This window comes from Sitophilus oryzae, unplaced genomic scaffold (genome assembly GCF_002938485.1).
Source record: "Sitophilus oryzae breed Bouriz unplaced genomic scaffold, Soryzae_2.0 scaffold_1396_pilon_pilon, whole genome shotgun sequence".
Lineage (NCBI taxonomy): Eukaryota > Metazoa > Arthropoda > Insecta > Coleoptera > Curculionidae > Sitophilus > Sitophilus oryzae.
Genome location: NW_022146055.1, coordinates 1,493,229 through 1,505,321, shown reverse-complemented (window position 1 = coordinate 1,505,321; position 12,093 = coordinate 1,493,229). Strand labels below are relative to the sequence as shown.

General features: G+C 33.2%; 1 protein-coding gene and 1 long non-coding RNA gene across 2 annotated transcripts in view; both read left to right on the top strand.

Moving 5' to 3' along the window:
* LOC115875812 (zinc finger protein AEBP2) overlaps positions 1–12,093 on the top strand; it is a 254,318-nt gene that overhangs the window by 86,750 nt on the left and 155,475 nt on the right. The gene's annotated exons all lie outside the window — the stretch shown is intronic.
* Positions 5,965–6,408, top strand: LOC115875814. Its single transcript, XR_004049060.1, has 3 exons — positions 5,965–6,017; positions 6,077–6,227; positions 6,284–6,408. It is a non-coding gene; the product is annotated as an uncharacterized LOC115875814 (long non-coding RNA).

The window sequence follows — 12,093 nt, the reverse complement described above, 5'->3', positions numbered from 1 at the left end:
TATTTATAACTATTTATCCAGAAAGAATTTATTTTGAATTTAGCGCGACAATTGTACGCGTCGACCGAATCTGTTTGTTTCTCTTTTTCTTCTTGTACCGGCCTGTTTATATAGCCAAAGACAGAGAGCCTAGAATAATCCAGTCTTTTCTTAGCCGCTGTTCCTTGAGTTTCTTCTGAATTCTTACGGTCAAAATCAAAATGGGGGCGTTGCTTATCTTTTCACTTTCCTATAGTAAAATTGAAAAATATTAAACAAACCAAAAACAAAAAGTCTGTTTGGCATCACAACCGGACCAGTCTGTCACCGTCCCGAACACATAACTACTTACACAATGGCGGTTCTTTCATCGACTAGAAAGGCTATTGGAAAAAATGCAACACGCACAACAGTATTTATTGTTTGGCAGGTAAGCCGGAGGGTAAACAGCTGATGCGAGCTTTTTACCAAGCTGGCACATGGGACTCTTAGCAAGGTACTTTGTCACGATCATAATCAGGTGAAAATGAGAACGTAGCATTTTTCTTTCTCTTCTTAAGTTTATTCTCGATTTTAAATGTTTTAAAGTTATATGTGATGATTACCTAAATTGGAATTTACCCGGTATAGCCTAATATGTAGTTAAAATAACTATTGTTATTTAAATCAAATTAACACTTGACCCAAAAAGTTATACAGGCTGAGAACACACAGTGTATTATATCGATATTCAATGGGGAATTCATGTCTCTTCAAAATACTATTAAGGTTGCCTGCCCTCAAACAAAGATTTTCCTAGATATTTTCATTTTTATGACTTGGTGTCAGTAGATCATTATTATTTGATAAAATGTAGGTTGCTGTGATATGTCTAACGTTACTTCAATATAGCTGTCCTAATTAGTCCAACTTTAACAACTAGTTACCATATTTTGTGTCAGTTAAAACAAACAAAAAAATTCTCAGAAAGTTACCGAAAATGGAAACTTCATCTTACACCAGAGAGAATTGATATGATTCTATTAGTTGGTGAATGTAGTGTGCATTCACCAATCTTGTCCAATTGTGTTCCATTTAAAATAAAGGAGTAGCTTGCTTTTAAAGTGACCTATGTTCCATATTAATTTTGTTTCACCCTGTATAACTTTTCGGATCAAATTTTAATTTGGTTTAACATACAAGGGTTATTGTAATTAAATGTCAGGGCTATACAGGGTAAATTAAAATTTAGGTAGCTGTTAATGAAATTTAAAATTTACTCTTCATTTCCACAAAATGTGAAATATTATGTCGAAATCCTTACTATTTAGGCATATGCTTCTTTAATAAAACTCACCTTTATTTTTTTCTTAGAATCCGAAAATCAATTAATAATATGTAGGGTGTTCCACTACAAAAAATACAACTTTGATGTGTAACTTTTTTTGGGGACACCCTGTATAATTCTATATATTTTTATAAAATGTTTTCAATTAATCTACATATGCTTCCAAAATTTCATTTCGATATAAACTACCGTTCTCCTTGGAGCCTCCGCGTCGTATGAGAGGCGCCACCCTGTACACTGTACAGGATGTTCCTTAATGACATGCTAATATTTAAGGAGGTGATTATTGGGCCTACTTTAAGAAAAAAACTTCATATGAATGTATGTCCTAAACATGTTAACTTTTCAGATACAGGGTGGTAAAATTTTCTTATTTTTTTTTCAAAATATCTCTGATAATATTTGATGCGCCATTCTGTATATACATAGTTACCAAAATAACATAAATGAAGGTAAATAAGTACATAGGTATATTATAGACAACGAGAACTATAACATTTGATTTAATAAATTGATTGACGTTTTCCGAACTAGTATGATTTTTCCGGAAATACCGGACGTCTGGCAACACTATACAGGGTGAGTCTTAAGTAAGTCCATATATTTTTAGGACTGGTAGATCTCGATAAAAGAAACATATATTTTCTCTTTTTCAAATAAGTCCAAAATAACCGAGTTATTCAAGTTGGAAAATTAAAAAAAAATGATTGGTTCTAAAAAAAATTGAGAGCCACCGGATTTTTTTCTGTATTTGCAGGTAACCATGGTAATAAGGTTAATATCAAGAGATTAAGAAATTATACTGTGTAATTGGCGGTGAAAATGCAGTTCTAAAAAGTTATCTAAAATGGACAGGAAATTCAAAAGAATTCAACACAATGTTGAAAATCAATGCACGATTTTCAATTTTCTCTTTTTTTTGCGAAGAAAACCTCATAGACGTGCTCTTGGGGTCGCAACTATACCACCCCTAAAAATATTAGCACTTATTTAAGACTCACCCTGTATATAAGACAAATTGAGATTTTTAAGAGTAGGAGCTTAATGAATAGACGGTCAGGTGATTACGATTGAAACTAAACCTCTCCCTCTTGAACGAAACACTATCCTTGACAATTATTTGGATAGAATAATGAAAAAAAGAGAGATGACGATGTGTTGGATATGAGGAAAGAGCAGATGTTGGGGTGGCTATATAAGCGTGTGTGCGTGCGTATGTGTACGTCTGTGAGCCTGTGTGCGCGTCTACGTGCCGGATTACAGCTGCGGGAGAGAAAAATGGACTTGGCCTGGTAGGAGAGAGGAAAGATAGACAGAGAGAGACCCCGCGATCAATACCCGGTTTTAGGTACCACGGACACTGACGAAATCGTCCAAGTTCACGTTCCTTGCCCTAGAAAAAAATAGATATTATTCCTTCAGCGATCGTTCAACGACGTCACGTGATATACAGGGTGAGTCGTAATAAAAAAATTGTGTGTGTTCTATGTGCGCATATTTGAAGTGAAACTTCTTACTAACAGCTATTAAATTGAAAAATTTGAAGGGTATGTTTGAAAAAGTGTAGTTTGAAATGTTGAGAAAGTAATAAATTTATAAAATTAATAAATAATTTGATTCGCTTTCACAAAATTTGTCTGTTCGTCTGAGGACTACATTCGGGTACCTCTATCCACGTACCGAGTTTGGTTTCAATCGACCCATAATTAAGAAAAATCCTGATGATTTCGTCTAATTCGAGGCATCGCATCGGTTCGAAACGTCGAGGGCGTCGTCCTGTAGCCCGTCCACAATTATGCCGAAATCAACCCATATTTTTCTTCAATATTAAATCCTTATTTCCACCTTGTGGTGTGCACCGTCGCTCACAGCCTACCCACCAAATTTGGTCGCGATCGGACGACATCAACTTATGACGTTTCTTACGTCAAAACTAACTGTCACAGTGACACGTGTCGTACATGGCCAAGTTGGCTTTGGTCCAATCTATCGACATACCAAATTTCATTTAAATTTCTGGTTTTCAGATTTTTTCTAAGCCGTAGGCTGTCCTTACTACTTTTCCTCTTGTGTGTCGTGTGTCGGGTCACGGCCTTGATTTTTTACTCTCAGCGCTCGTAAAGAAGTTTCACTTCAATAATAATAATAAACTTGTATTTATTAGTAATAAATAGATAGACATGAAAACCAGTGAAAAATGTTTAGCTTAAACTACTCTTAAACCTCGCCATAATAATAAAAAAATGCAAATATTTTCAGGGCTGGTATATAGATCTCGATAAAAGAAACATATTTTCTCTTTACCGTTTTTCAAATTCAAATCAAAAAGTCCAAAATAACCGAGTTATTCAAGTTTGAAAAATAAAAAAAATGATTTTTTTTAAAAAACCTCATATTTCGAACTTGGCATTGGTTTGCACTTATTTAAGGCTCACCCTGTATATTGTTGAACTCTCTTTAACCTGACAACCAGATGAAACAAATTGGTGACGTCATTACGGCATTTTGTAAATTACTACACATATACAGGGTGGCGCACCTCATTCGCCTGGGTTGATTATACGAAAATGGAAAGATATAGAAACGTCGTTGACGCCGTTTTTTTTTTCGATCATTCGGTATTATAACAAATATGTTAAAACTCATTTTGTTTTACTTATTTCTCGGGTATTTAAAGACCAAAAATGCTTGCAGTAAACTAAGACACCTTGTATAAACATCGTCTTAACTTTCGTTTTCTGTTTTTTTTTGGTAATCTCAAATTACGCCTCACAGTCATTGTCGTTGCCATTGGCTTCGAAATTACATTTCCAAGCGGGGTACTTTTATAAATAAACTTCTCTACGCGAAACCAAGAACAGGAGCGATTACTTTTAGTACCAGTAGTTCTTAGATTCTAGTGTACGACGCGATCCCTGATCAAATATATCTCTTTGTTCGATAGAACGCTTCTTATTTTTTTGTTTTCTGGGTGTTGAACTGTATCTCTGTGTTTCTGATCTTTTGAAAAGTGTTTTTAGATGTATTTTACTTTTTTATGGGCATCTATTTGATAAGGAATAGCATATCTACATCATATTATATAGGAAATGAAGCGAAAACAGTGAGTATTGTTTGCATTGCTTAACATAACGGTGTTGCCTGTCATTTTAATTCTCATGTAAATTGTTTTTCTGTCATTTTCTTTATGACGCCTGACGAAATCGATCCTAATGGTTGGATAGACCTTATAAGATAGAGTATAAAATAAATGCCTTTATTGTCAAAAAATTTTACAATTTGTAGACAAAGGTAAAGTAAACACACAAAAGAGAATACAAAATAAGTATACAAATTACATTGTCAGTCTTATTGTTTAAAATAAACATTTATAAACGTTTACAGTGACAAATAATAAAAAAATAAAAATAAGATTCAAAAATATTTAGTAATTTTATAGTAAATATAGTAATAGCAAATATTAGACCAGTGTTTACAAGATCAAATTCGATTATCAAAACATTAGTAGGTAAATAAGATTTCAATGCTTTGCGAAATGAAGAAAATGATGTTATGGATTTGATTTCACATGGCAGGTGATTGTGCATTTTTTTCGAGTTGTATAATATTGAACTTTTAATTAACTCTGAGCGTGGGATAGGTAGATAAAGATCTTGCTCCGCGTTCCTGAGTGTATAAGTGGGAGATGGCCTTTCTTGAGAAGCTGATACATGCTTACATATTAAGGCGCACTCTCACGACTCGTCTACTTGGCATCTTGGCAAGTACGCCAATATTTGCGTACTTGGCAAGTATTCCCACCAGTCCCCACTTTGTAAATAACATCGGCAAGTATGGCGCTCACACGACGCGACGCGCGACGCGACGTTTCCATTTCAACAAGTACGCCAGCACAGACATTGTTTAAATCCTTGGCAAGTAAACAGTAGTTTCGGTCGTCCCGAAATTGTCGTTGCTAGTGATTCTTTTTCCTTAAGTTCTTTTACTGTACACTGCGATAAGTAAATAGTATAGTCACATCGATGGATACCGGTCGTCCCGAAATTGTCGCTGCTAGTGATTCTTTTTTCGTTTTAAGTTCTTTTACTGTACACTGCAATACGATTTCTATGTTCTTTATGTTTGAGCATCCATATGAAGGGCTCATTTTCGTATAAATCCATAAATTCCAAAACAACATCATTTGAAGACTACACGGGAAAACTCAGTTTTGTCCTTTTAGGATTTTACAATATTATAGTAAGTTTAATTGGTTCCTAGAAAATGTATAAACTCTGCAGGGCAATAAGTTGTTAAATCCTATTATATATATAATCTATTAGATGTATGCCTAGTAAAAACATAGAATACACGGAAAGAACCCGATAACCACCAGCCGTCCAGTACTCTCCTGTAAAATTAGTAAAATGGCGCTTATCATTTTTTCCCCTGGACCCTTTAATTATGCTGTAACGTTTTTAATTCGTTACATGTTTTTTTTTTCAAGGTGTTTTATGTATGATTGCGAGCGTTCCGTATTTCTGGTCCAACCCTGGTAGTTTAATTTGAGCCACTTTGTGCCTAGTTGGCAACACTGTTTTCGTTTTGCTGCTTCTGTGGTGGCGCTTCTCTGTAACTTCAGTTTTCGCTGTCATCAGCTCTGCATGGGCTTTTCGACTTTTGTTTAATTCTTGCTTGAGAATCTGGATCAGCTGAAATTTTAACGCGACAGGTAAATATGTGGTACTGTCTTTATAGATTCACTATTCTTACTGCGTATTTTTTGGGTAGAATTTTGGATTGGACCAAATGAACCTGAATTACCCATATTTGGTACTTTGCCGGCACGTTGTTTTTTCTTCAACCTCCAACATGTTTAACGGAAAAAAGTTAGAAGAAAAGGCGGATTTATTTATCAAGGAGACCCTCGAAATATTTCGAGGTGAGTTTATAAAAAAAAATTGAGACAAAAGTTTTAATTTTCATGATGTTTCATAGTGTCCTACTCCTAGGAGGACAATAGTACGTAGTTTACGGGATTTAAAGCCTACTGGAAGATGTCCTGTTCCTCCTGACCCCAGTTCTGTGTCTTAGTAAATGAAGAACGCTGGAAAGGTGCAGAGATCTTAACCCCAGCTCACGCTCTCACTGCTTAGGACAATTTTACATGAAGAGAATATCGATTACTAAGTTCTAGCTTTATGTTTTACATTACCAACGATATGTTTTTCTCAATTTCAGTCTTAAAATAATATCAGTACAGATCTTACGTATAGTGATTATTTTATTGTCATTTTAGTATTTAAAAATATGATCTAGATCCTAACAGCACTCATGGGACACAGGTCACAGAATAAATAAAAGAAAAATAAAAGAGGCTTTTTTAATACAATCTAATAAAAATAAATGTATTGCTCATGCATCTGTAGATGTTAGTAATGTATGGCAATCGCTTCTTTGATTTTAAAGAACATAACATACCTACGTATTAAAAATAATCATACAGAAAGTTTGGGCCATTTTGGTTTTACCTTATTAAGTAATTGTTATCAGGTAGTAATTGTTAATTTTGAAGTTTAACTTGCTATAATGTCATTTTAACAGAACGTCAACGATTTTTGTAGACATATCTGTTTTAAAAAAATAAAGTGCATAGACTAATGTCACGTACTAGAGATAGATTGGACACTGATATAAAACAAATGGGTCCGTCATTTAGAGCCACCTGGTGATCCGGAAGAAACTAATGGAGAGTTTTGGCATAACATAATTTTAGCGTTCCGTTACTTAATAACGCTAACTAAAACGGTAACGTTATTCAAGCGCAAAATTATTCCTTGTAAAATATAAAATAATAAATATAGACTTTTTTTAGTACATTATATGTTTTATTAGACCATTAGAAGTGTAACATAATTAAAACAAAATTAAAATTCTGAATACATAATACATTTTAACCACCAACAATAGATCACATAGCACCTATTTTTTTTTTTTGATTTAACAACTAAATTATAATATAGTAAAAAAATATTAGACTACTAATTAACTGTTACTAAAATACGATATATTACCAACTATGTACTTACTTATTTATGATTAAATTATTTTTTTATTTGGTTCATAAATTTATCATTTCTAAAATGTCAAAATGACTTTAATAAAAAAGTTTAGTATCTGACACGAAAATGATGATCGACTGTAAATATCAGAAGGCACAAACTAATAAAAACACAAACTATAAACACAAATCACTGAAATTTCCAATCACAGATCAGGAATATCTAAATTAATAATTATTTAAATAATGATTTAAAAATAACTTGACGGATCACCAACATTTTGTCAACTAGAACTAGACCATAGACGGCAGTTAACATAGAGACTGTCATGTCATCTTCATATATAAATTAGAAACCTGTACTTTAATATCTTTTGCGCCGTCTGGCGATGCGGAAGAAACTAAATTTGTAGTTCTATAAAATTACCATTGAGTGTCTAGGGCATGATAAAGTGTTCTCGAATAGTTGAATTTAAATAGTTTTTTTCTTTATTCTTTGTATTTTTTTTTGCTTTCGACGACGGAAAGAGATTAACTTTCCGAAACGTTAAGCATTTTTTTGTTCGTTAGGCAAATTTGTATATTTTTAAACCCTGCTTCTGACAAGTAGTTTCCGTTGCGGATTAACGCAGAAGTGTTTACATAAAACAACTATTTTATTTTGTAGATTTTCTTGCAGTTGGGAAAAACTCATATAGGATTTTTTATACTGTATGTCTGTATATGTATTACTTAAAAAATATGTACCGCGTGTTCTTTGTTCTTTGATTATTTACAGTGCGCCAAGACATAATTTCTGGAATTTATTTCTCGTGACGACTATACTTTAACATCGTATAAGAATGATCAATTAAATAAAGTAATAATGCCCTCTTTACTTTCAACGTAATTTGTTTCACTTAAATTATCGCCTATTTGAAGCCAATGCATAACATTGTAGGCTGCAGGGGAATCTACCAACATAGATTTTACTATATCTAAGCCGCCCACCATTCGCGCCTTCTCTGGAAAGAGAGAAGAATCTAGGTCAACGGTGTATACGGTGATAAAAGCGAAATCGCACAATAAATAAAGCGAACAGGCTTCGGTGAATACTAATCGGCCGGTATTGTGGCGATTGTGGGAGTGCCTGCAAGTACCGAGAGGTACTCAGCGGAGCGATAAACAAGGTGTATACCCAGCGCAACCCGTACGTAATGAAGCTAATAAATCAAACGCCAAGCTTAAAATAGTCGAAAAGGTGTAATTAATGAACTAAGAGGAATACATTTAGTAACAATGTTTTACGTATTTTATACTTTGTTAGAATAGAATTATTTAACTTTTTGGATTTTTTATATTTTAATCACCTTTCTATTTAAAGTCTTATCCTAAATGGCTAAATCTTCATAAATCTGCCCGATATCGATAATATTAACATTCCTACTTTGCCGATGTCCCTATTTCTGCAAAAAACTGGCCCGCTTAAGGTACGCGCACACTGACCTGAGCCGCACGCGCCGCATCGGCCGAAGAAAAATATTGTTTGCGTTACTTTCAATGAAGGTGCGCACCATAGAATAACTAACTGAAAGAAATGAAAACTCCTATGTTAAAGCTTGGAAACGCGCTCGCCGCGATCCAAGCGGGCTACTGGCAGAACTAAAGGTTCGCGCCATATTTTTAAATGGACCTTTACTGCCAGTTCATAAGTTTTTTACTTATATTTGGTAATTTCAATCTTGATTATTCATTTATTTGTAACAAAACATTTACAAAATAAAAATAATGTATTTCGATACAAATAAATTAATAATCTAGATTGAAATTATCCCTGAAAATAGAATAAAACACGAAAAATTTGTAACTTGATTATTTTATTATAACATTTGTTAATAAAAATACATATAACAAATTCAATACTATACAACTATATATAAAAGTTATCAGAATTTATACGATCAGTTATAAATAATTATAAAAAAAGGTTATAAATTATAAATAAATAAATCATTATATAAAAGGCATATTAGTTAACGTGTATCTAATTTGGTATAACTTTAATCTCAACTTTATTGACCTATTCAAATAGAAACATCTTACAATTTGCGTTGTATAATACAGAAAGTAAAGGGACAAATTTTTGTTAGTAAATCTATTCTCGATGACCCGAAACATTTTTTTACAAACAAAACAGGACATATAAAGCTTATCAATAATACAAGTGTATAGAAAATGTATAAATAAGTAAATAAAAATATATTTTCAAACTAAATGATTAATGATTATACTCGTTTAAATAAATAAATAATCTTTTTAAAATTACTTGTTTGTCTTTGCAAATTTGTATATTTCATATTTATCTAAAACCGTACCCTTCCCTTAAAATTACTGCACAACCTTAAAAATTAAGCTTTTAATATGAAATGTTATACAAGTTCTTGATTCGATCCTCATTTAAATAAAACTTTAAATTGATATTCTAAATTTCAGAGACAGCCATTTTGTTGAAAGAATTTGTTTTGATTATGAGAAATTTCATAAAAATTATCACAGGGATTAATTAATCTTATATATTGAACTACTTGGCTTTTAAATTTCACAATCCTATCGTCTAAAATACTCTAAATTCGCGAAAATCCGTAAAATATTCCCATAAAAACAAATCACAATTCACTTTCACTTTAGAAACTGACAGACTGGCCAAATATGGAATGACGTTTACTTTTCAATTTATTTTATTAATCTAACTGATCCGGGTCACTTAGAAATTAAATTTTTATTAAATTATTTAATTATAATTGTTTCTGGCGAAAGCAACTTCATACCAATATTTGTTGATAAGGTAACAAAGCACATCACTGTTAAATTATCAACATTTTATATAAATATTTCTATTTTTCAACTACTCCAACTACTCCAATTACTCCACAAAGAATCAAACGAATTCGTTAATTAAACTATACTCTGTGGATGAGACTTGATAAAATCATGATGAAATTAAAGTCCCTAGATATATATCTAGGGACTTTAGATGAAATTCCTATGCAGCGCCATCTATCCCTCTACTGGCAGAAACTCCGCCGTGTTTCCAAAATTCAAATGCCAGTTTCATCCGCCTGGAGCGCACACTAGCCAGAGCCGCACGAATCGCATCGACGAAAATGCGGCCAGCATTGTTGGGCCAGAATGATTTTCGGTAAATGCGGCTAGTGCTGCTGACGTCACACGCAATTCCTTCTACTCTACGTAGCGTAGGTAGCCGAAGAGGAGATTAGAAATTCAATACGCTAAAGTTCGCAAATTTTTCATGGCTCATATTGAAATATTGAAAAATTTTTAATTCATCCTCAATTAAATATGGAAATAATGTTGATTTTTGCCAATATTGTGAACCTATAACTTTCGATTCTTTCTCGTGATTTCTTCTTCTTCTATTAGCAAGGAGCTCATAATTATTTCTTGTTCGTTGTCATTTATTGTCGAGAAATATTAAAAAACACGCTTATCACCACAGACAGGACTCCGGAAGCGACTGATGAGAAATTCGATTGGCAAATACGGGTGTAATAGGGGCAAAAAGAAACAAAATAGCGAAAAATGCGGCGCGTGCTGCGCGTTCGGTACGGCAGTGTGCACGCCAAGAAAAAAAGTGCGATTCTTGCGGCGCGTGCGGAGAATGCGTCTCTGGTCAATGTGCGCGTACCTTTAGATGGAAAGGGATTTTTTTTGGAAGTCGAGAATAAAATTAGTACTATCTAATGTTCAAAGTACAAAGTACTTACTGCAAAACAAAATGTCGGTAGAAATTTGGGGAATGAACTAGAAGATAAATTAGGGAAGGCAGAAGTTAGCTTGATTAGCATTCAGCTGTTTTAAAAAAAGATATAAAATAGCCTGAACACCAGCATATTTTTGACATTGATTATAGTCCTCGGGAATAAAAATATAACTTTACATCAGAAGAAACTAATTCTGCACTTGAGTTTGCGAATGAAATGTACTCGAATACCGGATTTCTGACACTTCTCAATTTCAAAATAAATCTCTACCATTTAAATAGAAGAATGGATTCACACGAAATATCTTCAAAAATCAGTGCAACATTTTAATAGGTGAATAGATATTAAGTAGGTATACCCTGCTGGCAAGCGAAACCTTGGGTCGGCGTTTACATGTATAGGAGTGAATCGCTATGGCAATCTAGTAAGTCGGAAAGAGCAAAAATACGAAGTATTTATTACATACCCACTTAATCTGACGCTAGATTCCATGCGCTTGGGAAAATACTTGCTTTCTGCCTCTATTCAGTACATTTTATTTTGCTAACCGTACTCTTCGTACACACGAAAATCGGCACCCATTGCAAGACCATAAATGCCAGTCCTAGTATGTGTTATATGTTATATCTTTTACAATTACTTTTCGATTTATTAAATTATTTAAACATTACAGCAGCAAGGGTAACTTTGTAGAAACGTTTTTATAACTTTTACAATTGTTTTTAGATTTATAATAAGTTTTTAAACAATTTGATTTTTTTATTTAAATCCATGATTAAAATAAAAAAATTTGATTGATTTAAATGATTGTTGTTGATTTAAATCACGATTGCACTCTGGATTTACACGTATCCAGTAGCTTGCGCCAGTTTTACTGGTCCTGATATGGCTATTTCTCTGATCTTTTCTGATGTTTCTTTTAAATAAGGAATCAAGAGCTCTAGCATTTTCGGATTTCTTGGATTATGTGTCGTTTTTCTTATAGA